Raw genomic sequence first — 15,111 nt, 5'->3', positions numbered from 1 at the left:
CTCTGTTTCTCTGAACGTTTCATTTTGGGTAAAAATCTTATTGGCATTATTAAAATAGGATGCAATAAGGCATTGTCTTGGACAGCTATGCTCTGAATATTTCCATTTGAGAAGCAAATGGAAAACGTCTGTGGTCAAAATCACATGGTAGAGAAAAACCCACAGAGATTTTTTTCTGATAAAATAATATTCATACGTACAGTAATGATGTTCCAAATGATGAAAGATAGAGAGCAACTGGAGTCCATACCTTTGCTCTTCTATTACCAATAGCCTTTCTCTCTTTCTCCCCCTCCTTCTTCATTCTCTTCCCTCCTACCTTCCCTCTGAATGTGTCAGTATTTTATTGACGATCTTTTATTACTCTTTTAATATGACCAGATGATTAAGTCTTAACTTACCTGTGGAACTTTCAAAATGAAAAAAAAAAAAAGAAAGTGTGGTCACCCTTACTAAGGGGATAAGTATAGTCTTAGTAAGGCAAATATTCAACAGGCCTCATGATGGTTTGAAAAAAGGTAAAGAGTTGGCTCTGTTTTAGACTGTTAATAAATAGGTGGACAGGTAGAAATTTCCAGAGTATCAGGAATACGTCTTCGGAGTAAAGGAGGCATTACATTTACAGAAGTCCAAAGGCTGCCCAAGTCTATGGGAGGCCAGTTATAACCAATCCATCAACCAAGCAGCTCCCCACTCAGAGAGCATCATATTTGGCCTACAGGGAAGACTGTCTTAACTGACATGTCACTTAGCCTTCTTTTGGGACACGTTCTTATTAAAAGGGACAGCTTCCAGCTAAGCCTCAAACACAACCATAGGCCCAGTGCCCTCTCTCTCCAAAAATGATTCACTATCCAATTTGTGTGAGTCTAATTTATCTCCAAAGGAAGGCATGGTATTTCCAAATGTGTAAAGATGTGTTAAAATTTTACACACGCATCTTTTGGGTTTTCTTTTTTGAGTAATAATGGATAAAATCAACTTGCATTCTATTGGCCGTTTTCATTAAAATTCAAAACAGCACTATTCTCTCATCCACTCCTACTTTCACCCATGGTTTCTTTCTTTGATATCTAGGCTATCACTAATAAAATACATTAAATACTATGGCATTATCAAGGGCTATTTACAAAGTTCAAGCATATAACTAAAAACCTACAATCACCAGTTTTGTCAGTGATACATTATGAAGTAGAGGTGTTAATTGAAGACTTCAACTGGTACTATAACCAGTTGCTTCCTTATTTTAGGGCAAAGATCCACATGACGTGTATTCCTTGGAAAGAACCTGTCTGGGTGGATACAACCACTAGCTTTACTCATTATATGAACTGCAAAGACAAGTATCAACAATGAGAAATAGACAATTTTATAACCCAACCTGATAGCCTAGGGCCCATTGCTGCTGAAAATTTGAATCACAGCCTCCAGAAGTCAAAAGAAACTAAAACTTGACTCAAAATGAATTTAACCTGGTTAATTACATAAACTTTGTGGGCTGAACCTAGAAGTTAATATATGAGTAAGCAAAGATGTAATATCAGACATGCAAAAAACTAAGAAACTTCTACAAAAGGAAATCTTAATGATCTTAAGCACAAAGTGTGAGTTTAGTTCCCTAAAAAAAATTCTTCTCTTTGAAAAAACAATCTATACAAAAAACTTAATCCTCTGCTATAGAAAACTGCTCCTATGGATTCTTCATATGATGAGGTCAGTAAAAAGACTGTGGGATTCATTTTTTTTTAGCCATTTCTCCTTGCTCACATGGACAGAAGGGATGCAAGATGAAAGTATACTGTTTAAGGTGTAGAATTCTCTCCTTACCTTTCTTTATTGGCTCATAAGAATAATCAATGCATCTGCATGAACAAAGGGGTGTGTTATTGATAGTCTGGCTTCTGGAAGTAATTAAGTGAAGAATGTAACATTGCTTGATTGATTAAAATGTAGTGTTAGGGGAATAGAAAGATGGGCAAAAAAATGGACAGATTTATTGACAATAAAAGTGGCGACTATAATAATAATGTTATTATCATAAACATTTGGTCCTACATTAAATTACTTCATGCCCCTGAGTTTTTATGCTTTGTTTCTTGTTAATATATTATTTTGTCCTCTACCTCGGGGCCAATTGTAACTTACAATAGTCATTAAGATGCCTACTTATATATAATATTTTTCAAAGAGTAATGCACATGCTTTTCATACACAAATTATATGACCTTAGCTACTCATGAGTGTACAGGTGACTATCTGTGTGTCTGTGTATGTGTGCCCTTTTGTGACTGAATGTGTGCATTTTCCCATCTCTTGAAATTCAGCTTTATTTTTATTAGTTGAAGTAGCAAGTAATTGAATGCTAGTGAAACACAACTTTTTTGTCATCTTGAAGATATTCATTTAACATAATTTTGGCTTTGATGTGTGAATTTTTGTTACTTAGCAGGAACCAATGTTTTATAAGTTTTAAATTTATTTTGAAATATTTCAGTTATATCAAAGGTATTGAAATAACATAACAAACATATAGGTACATCTCATCCAACTTAGGAAATGATGTACATCAAAAAAATTCATGCCCCCTCTTGATGCCTCCTTGGACAAACTTCACACCCTTCCACAGGTAAACATAGCCTAGAATTTGACAGATTTTTCTGGAATTTTCTTATTTATGTATATTTGTTTGAATATTATCTAATGTTTCAAATTTTATATAACTGGTATACTGTTTGTATACTTCTGAAACTTGCTTTCCTCATTTACTATTAAGTACAGATTTTCATCCGCATGGATAGATGTAGTGGATTTTTCCATTGCTGTATATTATTCTGTTGGATGGATAAGTAATAATGGAAACATTCCCTTAATGACTGACATTTGGGTTTTCTCTAATTTTTGCTATCATTAAATTCCTGTTTGTATGTGTATATTGTTAGATCTAGGAATAGAATTTCTGAGTAATAAATTATGTATAACATTAATATTTATTGCCAAATTGATCCCTAAATTTTTATACAAATACTCCTAATATCACTGCATCCTCACCACAAATAATGCAAATACATTTTAATTGGCATTTCCTTAATTACTAGCAACCTTGAGAAAATTTTATATATATAAAACATTTATAGTTCCTATTTTGAGAATTGTTTGTTCATATATTTTCCCCATTTTTCTATGGCATTGTTTCTCTTAATTAATTTATATGAGGTATGAAACTCAAGAGAGCCACTCATCCATGGTGCAGGCTTGCAAGTTCTGCCTAAGTTTGAGGGTAGAACAAACTGCATAAACACAGGTGGTGATTAGCTGCTACTATGGGACAGACAGGAGATCTGCCCGTGTTCTAAACCCCTCTCTTATGAGAGGCAAAGCCATCTGCCATGGGGTGGGCATGGAAGAGGTATCATAATACATATATATACTCTTAGCAGAAATAATGACATAAAAATTTCTTTAAAATGATAACCTGGATGTTATTTGAACTATAGCCTTATCCTTCAAATGTTACATGAATGCAGTAAATATAATATCCCTACCCTATCATTTAATTCTTTGAGGATGCAGGGAGAGGGATTGGGAGAGAATATGCAGAAAGTAATTTCTAACTCATTAAGATGACTGAGATATAATTAAGTATCATATAAAGCATTCAGCCCTGAAGTTGGAAAAGAGAATTCACTCAAGATAGGTAAGCTTCAAAAAAATTTTAAAGGAAAATAAAGATAACTTCTCTTAAAAGTAATATGCCAAAGGATCTTTTCCCATACCATCCCCACCCTAACCTCAATTAACTACCTCCAAGCTATTTTGGACTTGAAAGCCAGAAAATCCATCTTATTAGATGTGTATGTAAAGTAAGAGTAAATAAGTGTTGAGGTTACTCTGAGTAGCTTTCCAGTGAACAAAGGACAGAAATATTGATACTGTGGTCAATCACAGCCATTTTTATAACTTATATTTTGTTCCTGGCTATGTTTCTGATAGGTGACAACTTAAAAACTGAGAAAATATGATATTTTTTCCTTTCTTATAAATGTCAGTAGACTCTAACAGCAGACTCTCCAAAACTAAGCATTAATCTGGAAAAAGTGCTGGAGAGAGGTTTTTTCTTCCCAATAAGCCAAGAAGTGGATACATTAAGAATTTTAATAATATTCATAGCATCTAGGTATTTTATTGTATATTGTCTAAAAATTTTTATTCCAAACTGATATAAAATGACATGCATAACAACATATGATCAACTTATAATGTCAAAAGTATAGTTATAAATCAAGATTTGAATCTCAGAATATCTTTCCAATAAAATATATTTAAATGGCAGTTAGCTCATCTAGGTAGTTCTAAAAGACTATATAAACCATGATTTAGCTGGATGTTAATATCAATAACATGTGTCTGAAGGCTGGATCAGTTTAGGTGTTAGGAAGAAGAAAATGCCTTTACTTTTACTATTTTTTCATTTCTCTTTGGGAACTTTATTTTGCCTTTTATTCCCTTTTCTTATGAATATCCATGTCTTCATGCTCTCCCAAATGCTTCACCACTTCCCCATCAAAGCTCTGTGAAGTTGTGATAATAGTTCAGTTAAAAGCAATCTGAACTAATTCACACTAACATGAGAATGATTTCTTAATCCTCCCAAAGGAATTTGAACTCTTAAAACATAGCTTTGATAGCCTAATTAAATCTTCATTATCATAATTCAGGCACTAAGTAGAAAATTTAACTAAGTAGAAAATTCAATCAATATTTGGTGAAATATTTGAAGTGAAGGGTGAATATTTGGAGTCATCACTGCTTTGGAAATTGCTTTTCATAATCTATTCCCTCCTGCTGATAGAGACTTTACAATTCTCTGACATCTACTTCCCATGCAGTAGTGGCTGTATCTACAGAGAGCTGCATAAAATAGGCATATTTTTTATCAAAGACTAATTTGTCAGGGCTTCCTTTAAAAGATAACAGTAATCACTTTTGAAATGTTTGTGTTTTATTTTATCTCTTGCAATTAATCTTTCTGACTTTGTTTTTATCTTCCTGATGGATTTGATGGGGAAATAATAATTACTAGACCCTGAAAAGAAAACACTTCATTCTCTACGATTTCTCTTATTCTGTCTCCACCAATAAATAAATAAGTAAATAAATAGGAAGAGGAGGATGAAAGAAAACAAGCAAAGACAACTTACATATTGAAAGTAATTATTCATTCTGGATCATGACATAGAAGACAGTATTTTAAAGAGGCCTTGCTGCTATATCCTGCAGTAAAAGTGAATACTAGCATGAAATAACATTATCTGCAAATGCAGTGAAAGATTAACCTTAAAGTTAAAAGATAATAGAATCAGGTTCCTTGTGGTCATAAAAACATATTAGATACAATTACAGATTCTGGTCTTCTAGTCAATGAATACCTGATTCCTGACATAGTTTTAGGGATAGCAGTGTGTGGTTATGAACAATGGTTATAAAATCTAAATTGCATTATTGATTTTGTAGTCCACTGATTCCTTGTTTACTCTGTGCCTGCTGACAAGACAGCCTGCTCTTTTGCAACACTGTGAAGCATGTCCTAACACTACTTTAAGTCCTGCTGGAGGTCACTGATCCAGAAGAAATAGAAAATCATTCTTGCTCAACTTTTAAAGATTCCTTTGTCTCACCCAAGCATTCTCATTGATTGAATCCCATTACTATGCCTGCACTGGGGTCCTGTAAATCATGCCTGTCTTTCTCCCTTCTGACCTGTTCGGCTCAGTCTTCTTTGCATGAGGCTGACTTAAGTGAAAGAGGAATTTGGGGTTTTACTTCACTTTTATCTTCACTTCTCGAGGAACAGAATTCTCCCAACACACCATTTATGTTTTAAAAGAGACTTTTCCTTAAGGAGCTGTTCTGTTCTTAAAACTTATGGCAGCAATCTGATATTAAACAAAGCTTCAGTCAGAGAACTCCAATCACAAACGGAATGCATAACTTGTTCATGCATTGGTTCACAGGGATTTATGAAGCCCCTAGTGTATGCCAAGCACTAGATTAATTGCTAGGGCAAAAATAGTGAACAAGAGAGACAAGGTCTCACTTTTTATGAAGCTTAACACCAACACAGAAAAACAGACTTGAATGATAATTACAAGATTGAGGATGTTATAAAATGCGAAGTATATGTGCCATCAAGGTGTACACAGGGGCCCAGTGAAAGCCTTTGGAAGAAGTAATATTTAAGCAGAAATCAGAAGGTTTAGTAAGAACTGGAAATGTTAAACGTTTCCAAATGTTGAAAGGAGGGGATATGCAGAAGGAACAGCTTATATAAATGCTGTGAGATGAGAGCAAACATGACTTATTTGCAGAAAAACAGTTCCTTATAGCCAGTAAGTGCTAAGAGTTGAGGCTTTAGATGTAGGCATGATTCATATCACAGGAAAATCTCATAGTCACGCCAAAGATTTGGTCTTTTTCCCAAGGGCCATGACATATTTTTAAGTTGGGGAGTGACATTTGCATTTCAAAACTATCTTTCTGGCTGTTAACTGTAAAAATAGATTTGAGATTTGCAAGACTGGCTGTAAGGAATGCAATTATGAAGTTGTTACAAACCTCTGGTTCCAGCAACATGATAGACAAAGATAGCATAAAAAAAATCTTGCTAAAAATATTTAGACATTCAGAAAAAAAAAAGTATAAGGAAGTATCTGTGGTCATAAGAAAGACACATGACAGAAATGAAGATGGAGCTAGAACCCCAGAGAAGTAAAAAGTGAGGCATTACTCTGGCTGCCTAGGAGAATTTATATGACTTACTTATTTTCAGGCTTGGGTTTTAGTGCCCAAGTAGGAACAAAGATGTTGTCAGAAGCATGAATGAGGTGTGAGGTGGGAACTAACATCTCAAAGGGCTTCAACCTCAGTGGTGAAAGAGATCAAAATTCACCAGTCAACAGATGAACACAAGAAGAAATTCTGAATCCTTGTCTTTATTAAGCTAATCTTGAGAAAAAGTGATCTCATATCAGAGTTTTAACTGCTAGACCCTCACTTCACATAGATTTGGGGTTCATATTTGTACTAACAACTTAGACCAAAAATATCCAGGAAACCAAGCACAAAACCAATCTGTAGAAATGTTCCCGTAACCCGTACTGTAAGAAATATTCACAGAAAAACAAAACAAAAACCTACTAAAGATTGTCTTAAGAACAAAATTTGAAATTTTTATAAGATAGTATTCTATCATGGCTAAAAGTCAATGGACATAACAATTAAACCAGAAAGAATTCAGAAAAATAAAGTGACATTCTGAAGGGAATATGAAACGAGTAGATATAAATAACATAAAGGAAGAAACAAACTTTTAAAAAAGACACAAGTAAAAATTATATAAGAAACTTGAGGGGCAAAAGCTTTTAGGAATGAAAGACATGGTTACCTAATTAAATCAATATACAGGTTAAAATTATTTTGGAAATAGCTAACAACAAAATTAATACATTATAATTTGGATCTAAGAAAATTACCCAGAATGCAGCATAGAAACCTGAAGAAATGAACACCATGAAAAAACGTGAAGAAAAATAGAAGATACAATATGCAAGATCAACATACCCAATAGGAATACCTGAAATAGATACACAGAAAATGAGGGACAAGTAATACTCAATGAGAAAATGGCACTAACCTTTTAATTAATGAAAAATATGAATATTCAAATTCAAGTCCTACCCCTCCACGTTCCAAGCAGGATAAAATTAAACTTGCATCTGAGTATATCATTGTGAAACTGTACAAAAGCAAAGCCATTGAGCATATCTTGAAATCAACCAGAAATAAAAGACTCATAAAATCAAAAGCAATGATACTTAATCTGTCAGCAGATTTTCACTGGTACCAATGAAAGCCATACAACAGTTGAGAGAAAACAACTGTCAACTAAGAAGACAGTTGTCCATTATCAGGCTTTTGCTTAGGAAAACATATATATATATATTTAAGATGTGTATTATAAGGAGGAAACTGAATACAGAAGGAAGGACTGAGATACAAAAATCAATGGTGATGACAGAAAGTATGAATATAGAAATATAAAAATACTGGCTTTAACATGATAGTAATTGCAATTGAAAAAATTGGGAAATATCAAATGCAAGTTGTACTAAATCCTGAAAATGCAATGCAAACTGGAAATTAAGATAAGGCTGAATATAGTTTAAGTAGTCTTGGCCCTTGTTTATTTAGAAGATAAAAAATCAAAAAAATTTAATAAAAACAGAAACAGAAAAAAATGCATTAAAAAGCCAAACATAAAGCACAAATTACGATAGTTTGAATAAACCTAAAAAAATCAGCAATCGTAAAAATTGTACAAAGACTAAATTGACTAAAGGCAGAGAATGCCAATTTGAATTTTAAAGTCTAATTTATGTGAAAAATAGTGAAGTAATAAAAATGTAGACGGCAATACTACCCAAACAAGGCAAATTATTGCTGTATTCAATATTAATCAAAATGGAGCTCCAAGAAAATAAATATTTTTTGGTTTGGGAAATATTTTATAATATTAAAAAGAAACTTCAGTGGAATGAAACACCTATATAGACCTAACAATGTGTCATCAAACTATTTAAAAGTAAATATGACCTAACAATGTGTCTTCAAACTACTATGAGTTTTAAATTTCATAATCACAATAGAATATTTTAATACATTTTTCTCAATAATTGATAGATCAAGCAGACTGAAAAAATGTAGAATGTAGAAGTTTTGAGCAACACTGTTTAAAACTTAATTTTTGGATAATCCCTAAGAACCCTTTATTTGGCATCTAGGAAACATGTATTTTTTTTCTAGAATGCAGGGAACATTTACAAAAATTCAACATAATGTGCCACAAAACAGGATCCAACAAACATCAAGGAATATGTATAATATAGATATTCTCACATAATATATGAGAGAAAGCAAAACAGAAACATGTCATCACAATCCACACAGTTAACAGTAATCTCACAGATGCTATGGGAGCATGTGAAGAAGGTATAAAGAAAGACTTTCTGAAGAAGTTAGCCAGGCAAGATTCTTTTTTGACTTTTAAAAAATTACAATATAATTCACATACCATAAAATTCACTAATATAAAGTGTATAATTTAGTGGTTTTTAGTATATTCACAGGGTTATAAAACTATTATCATTATCTAACTAAACATCATATAACTCCAGGATATTTTCATCTTTCCAAAAAGAAATTACATACCCATTAGTGCTGACTCTTCATTTTTGCCTCTCCCCAGTTCCTCACAACCACAGATCTATTTTCTGTCTCTATGGATTTGTCTATTTTGGACATTTCATATAAATAGAATCACACACTATGTGGTCTTTTGTGTCTGGCTTCTTTCACTCATTATAGTGCCTCAACATTCATCTATGTTGTAGCATGTATCAGTGTTTCATTCCATTTTATTGCTAAGTGATACTTCATGTAAGGGTATGCCACATTTTGTTTACCCATTCATCAGCTGATGAACATTGTTTCCATTGTTTTGATATTATGAATAATGCTACCATAAATGTTTTTGTACAGTTTTTATGTGAACATATGTTTTCAATTTTTGAGTATATATCTATGAGTAGAATTGTTGGGTCATATGGTAACTCTGTTTAACATTTTGAAGAACAGCCAAACTGTTTTCCACAGCAGCTGTACCATTTTATATTTCCATAGCCAGGTAAAACTGCATGTCAGTGTGTGTGCATGTAGAAGGAAGGAGAGAAATTTTCATATCAGGGAAGTGGCAATAGCTAAAAGTAAAAGAAATGACATTAGAGTCAGAACAGTATGAATAAAACCACAAAGATGAACAACTTTATTTTGTACTCAAGGGAACAGAAGCTAGTATTGTCATGTTACAAAGTTGCAAGGCAGATAGTTAGAGGATATAGAGACCTGACAAGCAAGATTGTCTAAACTGTTAACTATGTCAAACCTCTTAACTATGTCACACTGGGCAATTCAGGTAACATCTCTGACCTCTGGTTTCTTCATCTGAAAAAATTAGATTAACATTTCTTATTCTGCAAACCTCCTAGGATTATGAAAATCAAATGGAAAAGGGGCAAGAAAAACACTCAGGAGATTGAGGGTATAGTGATAGCAGAAAGCTAGATACAACATAGATCTAAGGAGGTTGATGTTCAGTCACAGCCTCAATATACATCATATAGTTTTGATCTCCAATAAAGCCATAAATCCATCCTGTTTTTCACTTCTCAAGGAGAGTGGAGGGTGTATGGGGAGGTTATGGTCCATTCATTCATTCTGGAACCCAGGATATTTTTATCTTGAGATTGAGTCATCTCCTACAAGTGTCCTTCAAGTTTGTGATGAATGAACAAGCAATCATAGAGATTTAATGGGCCAGAAGTGACAGTGGTACACATTAGTTTTGCTCACATTCTTTTGGTCAGAACTTAGTTACATGGCCCTATTGAAAGGTAAAGGATGTGGGAAAATAGAGTTTAGTTGTAATACAACCTAGGAAGAAGAAGAGAAAGGCATATGTTGGTGAGCTCTAGTGTTGTCTGCTCTAAGTATTTGATTGAGTGATTAAAATAATTCCTCTAAAGTCTTTAATCTTCCCCTTTTTGTTTTCCTTTCTTAGCTCCTCCATTTCCAACTTGATTCAACTCAATCCTGTTTGTTGAGAACTGCTTTGGTGAGTCAGTAAGGGAAAGAGGGCAGAATGAGGATTTTGAATTAATTCAAGACTTGAATAAAATTCAGATTCCCTTATTCCTATGGGAATTTTGGCAAAATAATCTATCCACCTTAGCCTCAGTTTCTTCATCAGTAAATCTTGGTAATAAGATCTACTTCAAAGATATATATTGAGGATGAAATGAAATAACACCCATAAAGCCCTCATAGGGCAGACTAGACAACCAATATAAGTTATTTCTTCATCTTCTTTCCTCACTGTCATCCCAGCAACTGTGTCTAAAACTCTTTGGGAAATTGAAGATGAAAAAGATAACCTTGAGTGTGAGGGTTTCATAATCTAACAAGTGTGACAACAGAGGTGGGGACAGAGTTGGTTTTGTTAAGTGAATTATCTCTTATAAATGCATAAATGACATTGATGATATTAACAGAATTATGGAATGGTGGCCCTTCAAGAGAATACAGTATTCGGTTTTCTCATTTTCAGATAGGGAAACAAAGTAGTAAAATGTATTGCCTAAAACCAAGTATAATATTTTTATGGCTATTATAGGGCAGACATACTTGGCATATATTAAGGTATTTGCTTAAATTATAATGCTTATAACAGCAGTATGAGAAAGGTACTATTTTATCCCCATTTTATACGTAAACACACTGAAGCTTCGAGAGATTAAGACCAAAAGATAGAGACCATCAACGGGCGACAGTGAAGGAGGAAGAAAAACACAAGATGAGGACCCAGGATAGAGGCTATAATAAATGCTGAAGAATAGTAACTTCCATAGAACAGGTATTTGAACTCAGTAGATTAAAGCATCTGAAAGGCTTTAAAAAGTAGACCCTGATTGACTTGTTCCAGCATGGGGTGTAGATATCTTCTTCTCAGGTAATGTAGGTATGAAGACCAATTTGTGAACCATTGCACTACTAGATAGAGTTTTTTCTTGCTAGGAGCTTCCAGTGTTGTAGGAAAGATGAGGCATAACAATAAAAAATGTCCAATAAATATATGAGCTACCACATGATGTTGAGATCTCAATATCAAAAAGATTGCAAACAAAAAAACAAGCCCAGTGGCTTAACGTGGTCTGTGATGGTTTCCTGCACACACATAGATGACTTCACTAAATAGAGAAATATTCCATAAAGCATGAATAAGATGGACAACATTTTGGAGGTGAAAGAGAAGACTTATTTCAAATGAGATGAGTGTTTCTTAGTTTTGGTAAGTGTATCATGGTTATATAAGATGTTAACATTAGAGAAAGCTGAGTGAAGAGTAAACAGCAACCTCTATACTACCTTGCAACTTTTATACAAATCTAAAAAAACGTTTTAAGTACTTGTATGTATGCATGAGTGAGAGAAAGCGTCTGTTTGTGTGAGAGAGAGAGTTTGTATGTATCTGTGATGAAGGATACAGTTGTGAAGGAGGAAATGAAAGAATCATTGTAGCTCTCCTGTTTCAATTGAGGAATCGAAGCAGAAAGAACAGGGGTCTGTCCAGAGTCACACAGCCAGTTAGAAGCAAAGCTGTAATTAACCCATCCCAGTGCTTCTTATATAGAATAAAGCAAAGGGTATAACCTTGAGAAATGGGGGAAATCTGAGTGGAGAATATTTAGGATGAAACACGGTGTTGGTAAATTCATGCTTGTTATGATTTCAGACTGTATAAGTTAAGTCACGGGAAGCAAACTTCTAAAGATGATTGATGTCAAATTTAACAAATTAAGAGTTAAAATATGCTCTTCTCCATAAATACCTACAGGATGATTTACTTCACCATATGAGAATAATGCTCTGGTTTTAATCAGCAACATATTACATAGTGAATGCTAACCTGTGACTTGTCTACTAGAATTAATTGGTAAACATGACTGTATTTTTAGAACATAATTGCAACATTTATCAATGAAGGCATGAAATACCCTTCCATAGTTTTATGTCTGCCAATGGGGATTTCATAAAGGCATCAAATAATACTATTATAGGGTCCTTGGTGTGCCCTCACATTGTATTATTTTGTTTTTATTTTATTGCATTTTAAATTGTTATTTTCATAGTTTCCAATAGGAAATGCTGATGGTTCTTCCAAAGTACAAGTATTTCATAGGTCGTGGTGGTTAGATTTGCTGAAGAATGAAATGTGAGGAGTGAGACAAAGAAGAGTCAAAAATAATACCAAAATTCTTGGTCTGAGAAACTGAAACAATTGGGTTGCTATTATCTGAGATGAGGTAGGAGAAAGTATTGGGCAAAATACCTGGAATCCAGTTTTGTACAAGTAGAGTTTGAGATGTTAGTCACATACTAAGTAGACATTTTTGGAAGAGAAACCTAGGAAATACTCTTCTCGACATCAGCCTTGGCAAAGAATTTTTGGCTAAGTCCCCAAAAGCAATCGCAACAAAAATAAAAATAGACAAGTGGGACCTAATTAAACAAGAAAGCTTTTGCACAGCAAAAGAAACTATCAATAGGGTAAACAGACAATCTACAGAACAGGAGAAGATATTCTCAAACTATGCATCTGACATAGTTTTTAGATTCCCTAGAGAATCTATAGGGAACTTAATAAGCAAAAAATAAATAACCCCACTGAAAAATGAGCCAGTAACATGAACAGACACTCCTCAAAAGAAGACATACATGTGGCCAACAAACATATGGAAATATGCTCAACATCTCCAATTGTTAGATAAATGCAAATCAAAACCAAAATGAGATACCACTTCACACCAGTCAGAATGTCTATTATCAAAAAGTCAAAAACAACAGATGCTGGCAAGGCTGCAGAGAAAAAGGGAATGCTTATACACTGATGGTGGAAATTTAAATTAGTTCAGCCACTGTGGAAAGCAGTAGGGAGATTTCTCAAAGAACTTAAAACAGAGCTACCATTTGACCCAGCAATCCAATTACTGGATATATACTCAAAGGAAAGTAAATCATTCTACAAAAAAGACACAGGTGTTTGCATGTTCACCATTGCACTATTCACAACAGCAAAGACATGGAATGAACCCAGATGCCAATCAATGGTAGATTGGATAAAGAAAATGTGGTAATATACACCATGGAATACTATGCAGCCATAAAAAGGAATGAAATCATGTCCTTTGCAGCAACATGGTTGCATTTGGAGGCCATAATCCTAAGCAAATTAACATAGGAACAGAAAACCAAATACCACGTTTTTTCACTGGTAAGTGGGAGCTAAATATTGAGCACACATGGACATAAACATGACAACAATAGACACTGCAGACTACTAGAGGGTGGAGGGAGGAACAGGGCCATGGGTTGGAAAACTACCTATTAGGTACTATGATCACTATGTGAGTAATGGGATCTGCACCCCGAATCTCAAAATCATGCAATATTCCCATATAACAAACTTGTATATGTACTCCATGTATCTGAAATAAAAGTTGAAATTAAAGAAAAAGAAGGCTGGGCGTGGTGGCTCACATCTGTAATTCCAGCACTTTGGGAAGCTGAGGTGGGCAGATCACGAGGTGAGGAGGTCAAGACCATCCTGGCTAACACAGTGAAGTCCTATCTCTATTAAAAATACAAAAAAAAAAATTCTATGGGCGTGGTGGTGTGCATCTGTTGTCATAGCTATTTGGGAGGCTGAGGCAGGAGAATCGCTTGAATGTGGGAGGCGGAGGTGAGCCAACATCATGCCTCTGTACTCCAGCCTGGGCAACAGAGCAAGACTCCATCTCAAAAAAAGAAGAAAAGAAAAAGTAAATGAGAGCAACAGTAATTTTAAAAATATATATAATTTTAAAGACTGGCCGGATACCCAGAAACCAATGGAGAAAGGTTTATTTTTCTTATATATTATCAAACTGGTAGAACACGGAATATTTGGGGGATGGGGTATGATACATTTGAATAGGCTGCTGAAGATGGGCTGAGTTTCACTAAGACACAGAGACCTAAAGAGAAAGACAAGGAAGCAAAGATAGGAGAGCACAAAAGACAAGCTTCAGCCATTTTAAACACTGCTCTGAAAGAAGAGAATCTCCCTGTCTTATACCTCATTTCTGCAGACCATGGACTTCTGTCCCATCAGCTTTCTGGAATTCTCAGTAATCCCATTAGTTGATTTTTTGAGGATTTTCGGTCTCCTAAGAAACCAAGAGTTACTTGTAATATTGTTTCTATGGATAATTCCAAACAGTGCCCCACAGGTCATTTGAATATACAGAGCTGTTTCAATTTTGAAAGCCCACTCATCCCTAATTAAGCTGTTTAGTTTAATTTTCAAATTGATTGGGCTCCTTCAATATCTCTTGCATTTTTTTCCTTATATAGCTGTCACTCATCCTAGAGGGCACATATTCACTGCAGACAGGAGGGTCA

Source organism: Callithrix jacchus, chromosome X (genome assembly GCF_049354715.1).
Source record: "Callithrix jacchus isolate 240 chromosome X, calJac240_pri, whole genome shotgun sequence".
Classification (NCBI taxonomy): domain Eukaryota; kingdom Metazoa; phylum Chordata; class Mammalia; order Primates; family Cebidae; genus Callithrix; species Callithrix jacchus.
The sequence above is the reverse complement of the archived record's forward strand: the minus strand, read 5'-3'. Positions refer to the sequence as shown.